This window comes from Hipposideros armiger, unplaced genomic scaffold, assembly GCF_001890085.2.
Source record: "Hipposideros armiger isolate ML-2016 unplaced genomic scaffold, ASM189008v1 scaffold_121, whole genome shotgun sequence".
NCBI lineage: Eukaryota > Metazoa > Chordata > Mammalia > Chiroptera > Hipposideridae > Hipposideros > Hipposideros armiger.
In genome coordinates, this window is record NW_017731471.1 from 2,131,761 (window position 1) to 2,145,194 (window position 13,434).

At 36.1% G+C, this 13,434-nt stretch overlaps 1 protein-coding gene across 4 annotated transcripts in view; it reads left to right on the forward strand.

Annotated features, from left to right (window-relative positions):
• The window catches only part of GPR174 (G protein-coupled receptor 174), an 81,822-nt gene that overhangs the window by 23,714 nt on the left and 44,674 nt on the right, over positions 1-13,434 (forward strand). For 2 of the 4 annotated variants that reach the window (XM_019648167.1, XM_019648165.1), the window contains exons 2-4: positions 161-263; positions 12,678-12,796; positions 13,319-13,411. The gene's annotated coding sequence lies outside the window, so the exon portion shown is untranslated. Of the gene's footprint in view, positions 1-89; positions 264-12,677; positions 12,797-13,318; positions 13,412-13,434 lie in introns of those variants that run through there. The other 2 variants (XR_002124660.1, XM_019648166.1) reach the window with 1 other exon arrangement.

Genomic DNA, 13,434 nt, shown 5'->3' on the forward strand with positions numbered 1-13,434 from the left:
TTTCCCTTTCTTTCTCTCTCCTTTCCCTTTTCCTTCCTTCCTTCCTTCCTTCCTTCCTCTCTCTCTCTCTCTCTCTCTCTCTCTCTCTCTCTCTCTCTCTCTCTCTTTCTTTCTTTCTTTTCTTCTGGTAATGAAGGGGGATTGGATTGGTTGTTCTCAGAACAGGGTGCTGGAATTGAAGCACAGATCAGTAGCATCCCTGTTGCAGTGGCTGTCGCATGAATTCTTTGAAGATCTCTGGAGAAAACAGAAAGAAACAAACGGTAGGCTCCAGTTTTTTAATGCTTAATTAGCTCTTTCTCTGTGCCTTTCACTCTTGATATCTGGAATTGTCCTCTTCACACCAGGTTCTGGGTAACCTGTCAGATCTAAGAGTGGTATGAATATAATAAACCTGGACCATCCTCGTATGTCATTTCCTTGGTATTTGCACAAACAAAAATAATTGTATGGTTGGCTGCCTGAGGTGGGAGGGGGGAGGTAACTTTGAACCTGGAGAAATGTAAGTTTGATATGGAGAGGTTTTTTATAATGTATTTTGCTCAATTGATATTGAATAAAATAGTCTTGTGAATATGTGTAATTTAACCAACTCTTACTGAGTTACTTGCATGAATGTGCAGGATGGTTTTTATTTACTCTGCTACAACTTTTTGGAGATAATATTTTTATTTGCTGGATGATTAAAATAGTTATATTTGTGTTATTTTAAAAATGAGCTATGATTTAAAAAATAAGAGGGGTGTAATGTCTCAGGACCTTGACCAACATGAATACATGCTCCTATCAGCTTGTATGAGTTACATAGTTACATATTTTTATTGTAAAAGTGAATTGTAACTAATGTTAGCTGTAGAAGTTCTGCTTTCAAAAAAAGCAATCCAGGAAAAAACATATTTATAATGAGAGAGAGGGGGAATAAGAAAGACAAAGGGAACAGTTGCTCTGTATCTCATAGATAAGCTATTTCTACCAGAATAAATAATCAGTATATTTAAAAATAAAAAAATGGATAAAAATAATTTTGGATTAAATTTACATTTTTAGATACTTATGACCGACTTAGTTTAACAAAATATATGAGAAATTGTTCCTGACTTGCATCTTGTTTCTCTTTTGTGCTCAAAGAGAAAATACTAAGGAAGGTGCCTTCTAACTTTAAACCAAACAATGAGACTATCAATGGCATGTAACTGCTAAGAGCTGCATTCACAGATTAAAAGAAAGGATGTATTTCCACAGTGCAACATGACCCAGAATTAAATCTCAAATGGCTTTCCTGCTCCTTTCTCTGCTGTCAACAGTGGTGTGCATCAACTTCATTTTATATTGCTCTAATCTTTCCAGGGAACAAAAAAGTTATAATTTTATTCAATTAGCAGAGCGACTATTTGTTAGAGAGCTTTGGATCATTCACCAAGGAGTATTTCTTTCCTGCATCTACTGTAAATCTCAAGTATGTTGGAAAAGGCATCAATCATATAGATAAGATTCAATTGTTTGGCCCAGGGAAAGATTCCACCAGCCACACTAGCAAATATTTGGATCACATAAAAGCTGTCCTCCAAGAAGTTTGTGTCAGAGGGCAGATCTTGTTTTTTTTTTTAATCACAGAAAATGTTCTTTGCACTTATGAACACATGTACTACTCTATCTCACTATACATTTGCAGTAATATTTCTGTGAGACAGGAACCATCTACTTTATATTTTCTGTTGAGGGCAGTGTAATGTGGTCCTGATTATTGTAAAGGTGAATAAACAAAAAGTAGAGCATTGACTCCTCCAAAAACCTCATGGAATTTCCACCTAGAGATTCTTAGGAATGAATGAACTCAATTATCCACCTTTGCACTAGCTAACTAAAATGAAGAAGAGAAAGAAAAAATACTTTACTCTCATAGACAATTTTGGCACCAATCAGATATCCTAAACCAGAAAGGGAATTTAACTCTTTCTTGTCACCCCTACCTATTTCTGAGAGAAGGGACCACAGATAGTAAGTAACATTTCACTTGCCCATTAAAGTGACATCCCAAAAGTCTTCCTTTTGTGCCATAGGTCTCAAGAATCAGTCTGCAGAACCCTCGTCAGAGAATAAAAAAATGATCAGAAACAAATTCAAATCCTATCACTCACAGGAGCAATGGCAAACATCTGAGACTCTTCTATGCTTTGGGAAGTGACAAAGATTGACAGTTTGCATTTTACAATTGGGAAAATTGAGGCTCAGAGAGTTGAAGTGACAGGGTCATGTACCTCTGTGAGTCTGTGGCAGAGAAAAGGCTAGAACCTAGGTCCCTTGATGCCTTGTTCAGTGCTCCTTTCACTTCTTATTGCCTAACGGAGCTTGAGAATTAACAGACACATGCATTATGCATTTGGGAAATGTTAAAATATATCATTTTGATGTCACTCAAAAACCTTTCAATAGCAGGGACACACTTCAGGCTTTCCCCAAGGGCCCTAATAATGTAGTAAGCCTTGATTTGGGGGCTTTACCACTGTTTCCTTGCAAGAATAGCAGAGAATTATCCCTACACTACCCACAGAAAAAAAATCACAAAATGCAAATTGATACACACTGAGTGCTATAATACAACATTAACACAGACCTGGTGATATACTAGATGCTTATGTGCTCTATTGCGTGCCAGGAACACAGTTTGGCCAAGCTATAAGACAAGAGAAAGTCCAGAGGTGTAGCAGATTCCAGACTTGAGAAGGCAGTCAAGATTACTAGGTATCCGCTGGGTAAAAACAGGCATATGGGGCTTAGGATAAAGTGTGAGAAAGCTAAATGTATAATAATTGGTGGTATGTGAATCCTGAAGAGGATGCAGCAGTTAGTAGCTTGACTATTACTAATGTGTCTCATATAAGAGAGTGAAATGTGGGATTAGAAAAGTAAAGTGGGTTCTCTTCATACAGCCATGGAAGGCAATCGGGAATGGAGAGTATGCTTCAAAGATATCACTTTAAATTTGCAGCAATGGATGCAATCAGTCAAGAATCAAGACACAGATAGAGCTCCTGAGAAATAATCAGAAGTGCAGGATATTAACTGAAATCAAATCTGTATAGACTCTGAAGACCTGGGTATGAGCCAGAAACTTTGCTGACTCTAATTACCTAGTAAGGAAAACAAAGTTTAAACCATTGGCCATATCAGTATGTGGGTCATATAGAAGCATGACTTGTGTGCAAAGCATGAGCCAAGGCTGTCCATTCAGGCTCAGTTGTATCTTCGACAGCATAATTACTATATCAGTCGGTACTAAAAATATATGCAAATATATGCCACCAAGTCTAAAGCCCCTCAACTCCTTCCTTACTTCTTGGCTCTATATTTGTTTCTTCCAAAAGTTTTTGCTCCATCTCACACTACTTAGGCAGTCAATGGCAAGGTTTTCTCCACATTCTCAGCAACAGAAGAAAGGCTTTAATATTGTTATAATTGTAATTAGTTAGTTAAAATTTTTTTCAGCTTCACTTGGCAGATCATATTCGGGTATTTCTCATAAGCTAATAACATGTTACCAGATATTTCTTATAAGTGGATGACTTATTTTATATGATAAAATAATTTTTACAAGTTATTTATAGGGTAACAGTAATTATATTTATTTACTGTTTGGAGTACTTAATCTTATTTTAAGTGATGCAAAGTGACCTATGAGTTGGTCCTTTAAAACTAAAAATTTGTTATCTTGTGTGGTTATTCTATTTTGAAGTGTCAGACCAAATGATGTACTAAAAAATTAATGGCATATAGAAGACACAGTGATTTATTATTTATCAGATGTGTTTTTGAAGCTATTTGATTCCAAAACTGCAAAAGGAATTTTTTCTTGTATTTTTTAATTAATATCACATCAGCAGGTACAATAAAGCCACCTTGATTACAGAGGCAAATTAAGTAATAAGACAGTGGCTCTAAATGTCAAAAACAATTTCTGTCCCAAAATTAACTATAAAAAGTTGAAGAGTTCTTTTTCTTCTTTCAGGAAAATTAAAGTTGTCAAAACTAACGCACATTTGGCAATTTGACATACATTGTGCATATTAAAGAATCAAGGATATGTACTACGCATACTTGTAAAGAGTCTAAAGCAAATAAATGGTGTTATCTTTAAACACAATGATACGACAAAGCTAGATAAATTTTATAACATAATTCTATCAGAATTGCTTTAAGGTATGAAATTATGTTTACACATGCCTCCCACAGTGGAAAGTTAAATGATTATTCAAATAGTTCAGTTACTGTAGATAGACGAAGAATATAATTCAGGTCCAATAAACTTTTCTTCAGTAGGCATTATGTTGTTCTTTTACCATTTTGCCCAACTTCCATGGATAGTTTAAATTTGTAAGTATAGATATATATATTTTTTGCTTGGGTTGTAGGGAACTGCAAAGGTGATTTATAAATCTATATTTTCCTGTCCCCTATTAAGTTTTATACCAAAGATTTTACTCATTTAATATACTAAATATATATTTCTTTGGCTTTTTCTCCTCACATTCTCATAATAATAATTGCATCCTCCTTCTATCTAATGAGTGCATTTTTTATCAGGGTATGATTGTTTTGTTGTATTTTGTTTTGTTCTAAAATATTTTTTTCACAAATAGTGTTTTTATTGGTACTAGACTATATGAAAATCAAAAACAATTCTTTTTTTAGTTTCTCTTGTTTTTAAAAAAATAAAGTTTATTGAGGTGACAATGGTTAGTAAAATTACATAGGTTTCAAGTGTACAATTCTGTAATACATCATCTATATATCACTGATATGTGGGATATAAAACTGAAAGCAGCAAAGGAACAAGGCAAACAAAGAAACAAAATTTCATAGACACAGGCAATGGTTTAGTGATTACCAGAGGGTAAGGGGGGAGAGGGGTGGTAAATGAGGGTAAACAGGATCAAATATGTGGTAATAGAAGGAGAACTGACTCTAAAATATTTTTTTAAAATTTGTTTCCCTTTTATTCTAACATCTTTTAATTATGAAGGTACTGGGCTCTTTTTTCTAAGAATGCGAGAGTTAAAATGAGGTGCTACTGATTTTTAATACTTCATAAAAAAATTGATATAATAAAGGAATGTCCATTAAAGTAGCATTAGTTTCTCTGAAGAAAAACCAGTAACAATAGAAATATCTGGTTTTTATCAAAAGTAGGCACAGTCCATATCAAAGCATCTGGTACAGCAACGCCTTTCTCTCTGAAGGTCTATGATCTCCAAAAGCTTATCAAAACTAAAAAAAAATGGCTTGTGATTAATTTCACATCAATGGATATAATAAAGCTACCCCAATGGTGACATATATAGCTGAAGCAGAGTATGAATATGACAGACTGTGAAGTGGCCACTCTCGATAACCAACCCAGATTAATTGGGGAAAGAAAATTTAGGGCCCAAGTTATCAAGAGTGGGATATCATCCATTCAATTTTGGGCTATTTAGCTTTGATGTTGCCACTTGCTGAAAGGTCCTTTTGGTCACAGAGGATACAGTAAACTTCCCTTAATTTTGGACCACAAAATTTGATTAAGCAAATCACTATGAAGACATTTTGCATTCTGCAGAGAGAACAGTGCTGTTTCTCAGAATTCAGAGAGTATGACCCGGGTCATATTTGACATAGAAGTACTTATTAATAACCACTTTTGTTCTAAGTTAAAGTTGTAACAGTTAAACATGGAAAAATATTATCTGTGTGTCTATTGGAGTCTTTCCTAGGGGTAAAACATCACTCAGGAAATTTCAAACTGCCTGACCTCAAGGCATCAATAAATTTGAAAATCTCTGTGACGTGGTCCAAGAAGGAAGAGATATTAAGGTTGATTAACCTAGGTTGTAAGTTACCCCCTTACTGGAACTTGGGCTAAACATATATAACCAGAGTAAAAACCTTGGTCAAACCAATGTGTGGTGAATATGGGTATGATGGTTAATCATGCTGACTCCTCCCCAAATGCCGTGGGATCACCAATATGTGGGCTACTTTAATACAGTGGATAGAGACGCAGTCTTTTCCCCAGCCTTTTCATTTAGTGACAAATTTTGGGCAATAGTTGAAAATACTTTGGTATCGATAAAATGAAAATTGATGGTGACCCACCATAATACACTCCCTTCTAAATACTGTATGATGTTGTTTTGGAAATTTTAAGTCTAATCTAATAATATTTTCATATATTAACCCTCTTGTCACATTGAGCCAAAGAATAGGAAGTACTTCTAAGAAGTGGTGATTAGTTTATTACTATTTTTCTGTAAAATTTCAGCATGTTTATTGAAAAGATGAAATTGATTTATTCTAACATCTAAAAATGTGTTTTCAAAGTGAACTTTTAATTTCACATACTTTTTTGTAGATGTAGAATTATTTTCAGGTTTTAAAAATTCATTTTGGAATGTAAATTAGTTTTTAAAATTATTTTTATTATGAAATACACAATTTTTAGAATTAGTTTCAGCTGTAAAACACAGTGCAATAGTTATACTTTTTACCCCTCAAAGTGACAACCCCCTCCCCCAATCTGCCACCCCACCTCCTCCCAATATCATACATATCTGTTACAAATCCCTTGACTCCACTCCCACACTATACTCCACGTCTCATGATGATATATATATATATAGATAGATAGATAGATAGATAGATAGATATAGATATAGATATATATTCACTTATAGTTGACATACAATATTATACAACATCAGCTTCAGGTGTACAGTGCAGTGATCAAGCCTCTTCCCCACCCATCATGCAAGACATGTGACCACCTGACACCCTACAAAATATTTACAACATTATTAATTATATTCCTCGAACTGTCTTTCATGTCCCTGTGGCCATATTGTAGTTGCATATTTATGCTGTCTAACCCCTTCCCCTTCTCCCTCATCCCCACTCCCTCCCAACTAACAGCCATCAGTTGATCCTCTATATCTCTGAGACCACTTCTGTTTACTTTCCTCATTCATTCAGTTTTTTAGATTCCACATATAGGTGAAATCATATGGTATTTGTCTTTCTCGGATTGACTTATTTCACTTAACATAATCGTCTCTAAGTCCATCCACATGGAATGTAAATTAGTTTTGAGTTGCTCAGTGTCACTCTTAAGCATGCTGACTTCATTTTCTTCATGGAGAATTCTGAGCGTATGGCCTTGCTCTGTTCTCACTGCTCTGGGAGGCCAGTCTGGTTTTTGTAGCAAAGAGAAAATAATCAGAATTCTTAAATGTGATTTAGGGATATGGAAGTACATTTAGTAATTACAAAATCCTCTAAAATCTCAAGGTGTGAATTTCAAACCAGGGTCAAATACCTCACCATGGACTAAAGGTCAACATCAGGTTCAGGCCATGCCTGAGCTGTGGATTTTATCTCCCGAAGAAATTATAGTCTATTCTAAATTGAGTATCTTCCCAGTAATGACTCCAGAAAAAGCTTTTAAATATCTAAGCAGCTACAAAGAGCTTATGATTCACCAGGTTTTTGGAGTGAATCTAATAATGACTCTAACTTTGATTTTTGGGTTTTCTACTATAAAAAATATTGATTCTTCCACTTACTTGTGTCTTCTTCAATTTCTTTCTTCAATGTGTTATAATTTCCCAAGTATGGGTTTTTTACCTCATTGGCTAAATTTATTCCTAGGTATTTTATTTATTTATTTCTGATGCGATTGTAAATGGGATTGTTTTCTTAATTTCACTTTCTGATAGTTAATTATTGGTATATAAAAATTCAACCAATATGAGATACTCATATCTCATACGAGGATAAATATGGTAACCCTTGGAAAATAACTGTATACTCAAATAAGTTACTTTAAAATTTATTAATGTCAGCCGAGTGGTTCAGTTGGTTAAGAGCTTGCTCAAGAGTGTGAGCTCTGAGCAACAGGGTCGCCTGTTCGATTCCCAGCCCAAGCTGAGCTCCTGCTGAGCTGCCAACAGGTGGCAGGATGGCTCAGATAAAAAAAATAAATTATTAATAAAATTGACAGTCTCTCAAAAATGAAAGATTAAATGTAAAGCGTACATTTTATTTGTAATATATTTTCCCTGAATCTACATGTTAAAACTTCAATAAATACTATGAATATTATAAGTAAAAAATAATTCTTATTTATTGCACACTTATGATGTACTAAGTATGAGGCAAGATCTCTTAAATTTTCACAATAACTCCATTATTTCCCTGTTTTGTAGATGAGAAAACCAATGCTAAAAAATTATTAACTCTCCCAAAGTTGTACTCCAATCTTGGTTGACTTTCAAACCCAGTTGTGTTTGTTGCCAAAGCTCTTCCCATCATGCTATGCTGTCTCTATATGATAAAGCCATATATCACTATTTTGTTCTTTTCTGTTTGAGATTCAAGACAATTCATAATAGAAGGAGTCAATATTCACCAATTGAAAAATAGGTTTTGTTACTAGAGGGAAAGGGGGGAAAGGAGTGGTAGATGAAGGGAGATGGGATCAAATACATGGTGATGGAAAGGGAACTGACTTTGAGTAGTGAATACATAATGCAATATATAGATGATGCATTATAGAATTGTGCACTTGAAACATATATTTTTTCCTAACCAATGTTACCCCAATGAATTTAACAAAAATTAAAAATATGTTAAGGCCGGCCAAGTGGCGTGTTGGTTGAGAACTGGCTTGGGATGCCAGAAGGCCCCGGTTCGGATCCCACATATGAGGGCCAGTGACACTGCCCTCTACAGCTAAGATGCTGAACAATGGTTTAACCTGGAGCTGGGCTGCTGTGAGTCGCCGGCGACAGCGTAGGCTGCAGTCCCTGCTGCAGTAGGTTGCCATGGGCTACCGTATGTGGCCAGCAGCCAGCGTGAGAGGCCATCAGCCACTGTGAGCGGCCGTCCAGAAGCCGGCGACTGATCTGCCTCACCCGGGAAGAGCGCAATGATGGTGCCAACTTGGGCCAGTGTAGCAACGTCCTTCACAACTAGACTGAAGAACAAAATGACAGCAACTTGTCTGTTCCCCATCCCCCAATTCCCCAACACAAATCTTTAAAAAAAATAGGTTTTGTTTTTATTAAATGTAACCTAGGTGACCTAGGTAATGGGGGCGGACAAGACACATAAAATATAGAATAAAATGGATAAAAATAGAGGATCATAGAAAACATAGATGAAATATTTCAATTACTTTAAACCAATATTTATGGTATGTTTACTATTTTTCCAGTGCAGTATGGGCAATAAAAGAAGTCATATAAGATATAGCCCCTGTCCTCATGGAATTTATTTACTTGGGGAGGATAAGGTAGCACATATATCTGACTATACAACAGGGATTTAGAAGAGGTTATGCAACTTCACAACTTATTTTGCTTTAAACAAAGAATCACTAGCCCCATTCACACTAAGTTCATGTGATGCAAAAAGGAAATCATATTAGATAGAGTTTTTGCAAAACACATGCTTTCTTTTTCCTAACCTAATCTATGTTATATTAAGATTAGAGCAAAGGTTCTGAATTTCAGGTATAATGCTATATCAGAAACTAGGAGAAAATATGTGGTTTTAGATTAAATTTAAAATCAACACAAGGAAAGAGCTTAGAAAAAAATTGTAAATAGAGACTCACCTAAGTAGCTCTGGAAGAATAGATTGATTTACTCGTATGCTTGTCTACTGGCCTCCTACAGCACTCTACATTGGCTATACAGCACCAGAACTGGAGGAAAAATTATGAGATCTTTCATATACAAAATTGGTGCTACAAATCAACATAAGAAGATATATGTTTATGTTTGTGAGTCATTTTTTGTTCCTTAAGACAAGGACTTGGATATATGAGATGCCTATTCCAGGTTCAGAGTACAATCTGTGGCTATATTACAGAGAGTTAACTGGAATCTAACTCGCATACTTAAGTTTAGGAGCTCAGTGTTATAACCATCTGACCCAAACAGCTACAGAAATTTGGGTAAACAAAAGAAACAAAAATACAGAGGCTAGATTTTAGGATAATTCGCTCCAATAATGTTGGTTAATCCCGATGTCCTCCTGCTTTCTGCAATCCTCCCACCTCATATTTATGCTTCCTTCTCCAAGAGGAAGTAGAGGAAGGGTCTTGGGACATCCATTCCTGAACTCTGTTCTAAATAATACTTTTAGCAGGCACCAGTCACAAGCTTGAGCTTCAAGTTGTGCTCCTCTGGGACTGGCTACAGGTAAAAACCTGAACAAGGCAGTAAGCCATCATATTTTTTAGTGTCGCTAGCTGTGAAAATGGTGTGATTGAGAGCATCTCTCTCTCAAGGGTATGGATCACCACGCCAAATCCTAATGGGTACTTTACATTCCTTTGGTCAGAGTTCCTTTGTACAATTTTAAAAATGCCATATGCAACTGGATTGAAATCACGCTGGGAAAATTAAGTCGCACCTGCTTTACACCTGTGAGACTTCCCTCAGCACATGGAAGCATTATGCTTGGTCAAGCTTTCAGTTTAAATGTTTATGAGGAGCAGAATAGTTATAAGGCTTGCAGCTGAATAAATGAGAAAGAGAAGTGTGAATTTTAGGGATTAGTGAAATCACTGCTTTTAGAAATGGCCTATGTAATGGCCCAGCCACATTAAGGTTTGTATCCTAAATATATCGGCAGCTTTCTATATAGCTTAGTTGTTGACTTGCTCAATTTAGCAAATGATTGTGTTTGTTTTTCTCTTGCTTTGTCTGTTGTGTCACTGCTGCTAGTCTACAAGTTTTCAAGTAGAGATGCCATGTCTCTCTCTTTTTTTAATCTCCAGTGACATCTAACATGGTGACTTGATTTACAGGAAGGTATTGCTCATCTCATCTTTTCATCCTTTTTTCTTAGATTGATAATTTAAGAAAACTGTAGTAGCAGGAAAGGGACCAAGGAAGAAAGGGAACATTTGTCCCGGCTTGGTTATTTTCCTCCCAGGCTTGCATGGCAGCAGAAATGGATGTTTGTATATTTCTGTATGTGAGGAGGGTGGTTAAAAAGACAGATGGCTAAGAGGAAGGAATGGGTGTTGATTTTTTTCTGCACATAGTAAAGAACAGGTTCCATGGCATTGTAGAAGTAAAAATGAGGGACATGTGTTTCCAGGGACTGGTACTCTGGTGTTGATTTAGAAATTTGACAGCCTTTAATAACATGAACAAAGCTTACATCTAAATGGTATGACTATGCAAGGGGAAGAAAAATAACCACACACATATTAGTTAGGCAGAAGTGTGATGTGAATAATGGAGCACAAGTTTTTGAATTGAAACTTAGGTTCTAGTCCTCACTCTACCATTAACTTGCTGTGTAACTCAGGATGAATCCCTTACTTTCTCTAGTCTACAATTACCTTGTTTGTAAAGATTAAAACATCAATAAAGATTAATATATTATTAATAAAATTATTAAACATTAATAAAGTCTAATATTTGTTTAAAATGCTCAATCAGTTCTGTTAGCAATTGAAACATTATAATAAGGCTCATTAAATCATTATCTATGTTAACTTTGGGTTCATCAATGAAAACAGCGTGTTGCCCTAGGTAGTATATGCTGGCTGAACTTGTTGACTTACTCCATATGTAGGCTTCTGAGCAGGCTTCAATGTATGATATGAGGGATCCAACCTGTTTAAAACCTCCCCCCTACTCTCCTCCTATGGTGCTGTGCTCTTTTTTGCTTGGATCTGCAATGGTTACCATGAATTTTTAAAATAAAGCTGCTTGGAAAATGTCTGTACATGCTCTTTGAAAGTCCTGGATAATACCCCCTAGTTCACTGTCATTAATGCATTAGCTTAAATCCACTTATCAAATCTCAGTGGTTTGAACTTAAAAGTAGAAACAATGGCCCTAAGGAATGTTTTGATAGGGACACGACAGGGAAAAATCTGTACCAACCTGGAAAGCATTCCTAAGACTGTGGGTCTTGGATTGCATATGGAGACTGGGCAGTTAGGGCTGTGGTGTGAGAGTTCATGGTAAGGTAACACCACTAATTAGTGATAAGACCAAAACTGGAATCCTATGTCTCTGACCAATGCTCTTTCCCCTGTAGTATGCATTCTACCAGCTTAAGTGCTCTGTCTTGGGAGTTAAAAAAGCCAAGTAAAACAGAATAGCTTTAAGATACATGGCTATTCTAGAAAAAATAATGATGAAGTTACCCCCAAACAAAAACCCATTTTTGATATCTTGCTTTACTTCTGTCCATGAAATTTAATACATGAAATGACTCAAAATAAAGATTGCTGGAAGGACTAGCTTGAAACAAATTTGTTTAGATGGCAGCTGTCATGTTGATTGCCTGCCTTCTATCTTACCTGCCCTCTCCTCCCCTTTGTAGAATTCCCTGCTAACACTTATGATGAAATATGGTTTTTCATGTAATCCTACTATATTGTACTACCTATGACTATTTCCTTCTAGATTCCTTTACTTCCCTTCTTCTACAAAGTAAAATGTATCTCTCTTTGTATTCCATCTTGCCCACTTTATGAGGTGAAAACTAGCTTTTCTGATTGATTACAGTTAGCAGATTAATGTAAAAATCCTCCTTGTAGTATTTTCATTTTATTAGGAGATTCTTGGAGACAAAGTGCCTTAAATTATTGTACTTATAATGTGTCATTTCAGGCGAGGTGGCAAACCTGGACAAGAGATCATTGGGTAAAGTGGAGCAGAGAGAAGTGGCGTGTGGTTTTCCATGCCCCTAAATTACCCTACATAGGAAGCCATCTACAAGCATTGCAAAGGTACCTATAATGCAGTTTTGCATAGAAGATCATTTATCTCAGCACCAGATGTGCTGACCCCCAGTGGCCAGCTGAGTCCCCCTCCACGTATATTCACTAACCAATGAAACAGTTGTGGTTGTGAGAACTCAGAAAAGATTCCCAACTGAGAAAAAGTCAGTATCTGTCATCCAACTGTGTTGTGAGTTTGACTAGAAGCTGTGAGATTTTTCTAAGATAGCTGATCATAGTTAAGAGCTCCTTGTTACCAAGGAGTGACATGTGAACCCTGCCATTGATATCCTTCACTTCTTTCACCCATTCTAAAGGCTGCCAAGTCAAAAATAAATGTCAAATGGGAAAGAGATTCCCACTCACTCTACTTTGCTACCACTAAGGGCTAAGTGTAAAACTCTCCATACTCTCCTTTGCCCATGATCATTCATTTTTGGTGTCTCAGCTTCCACCTATTGTAATTCCTCAGCCTTTTGTGAGCATCTTCTTCAAGCTGCACTTAGTCACTGTTCTTCTATGTTATTTCAGGCATGAAAAAATTAATCCAGCCAGATTCCCCATGGCTTCCTCAGGAGACCCTGTTGCTTTGATTAGGAAATTCCACCAGCACTAGAGAACACAGTAGGTACCGAAATATGGTTTTG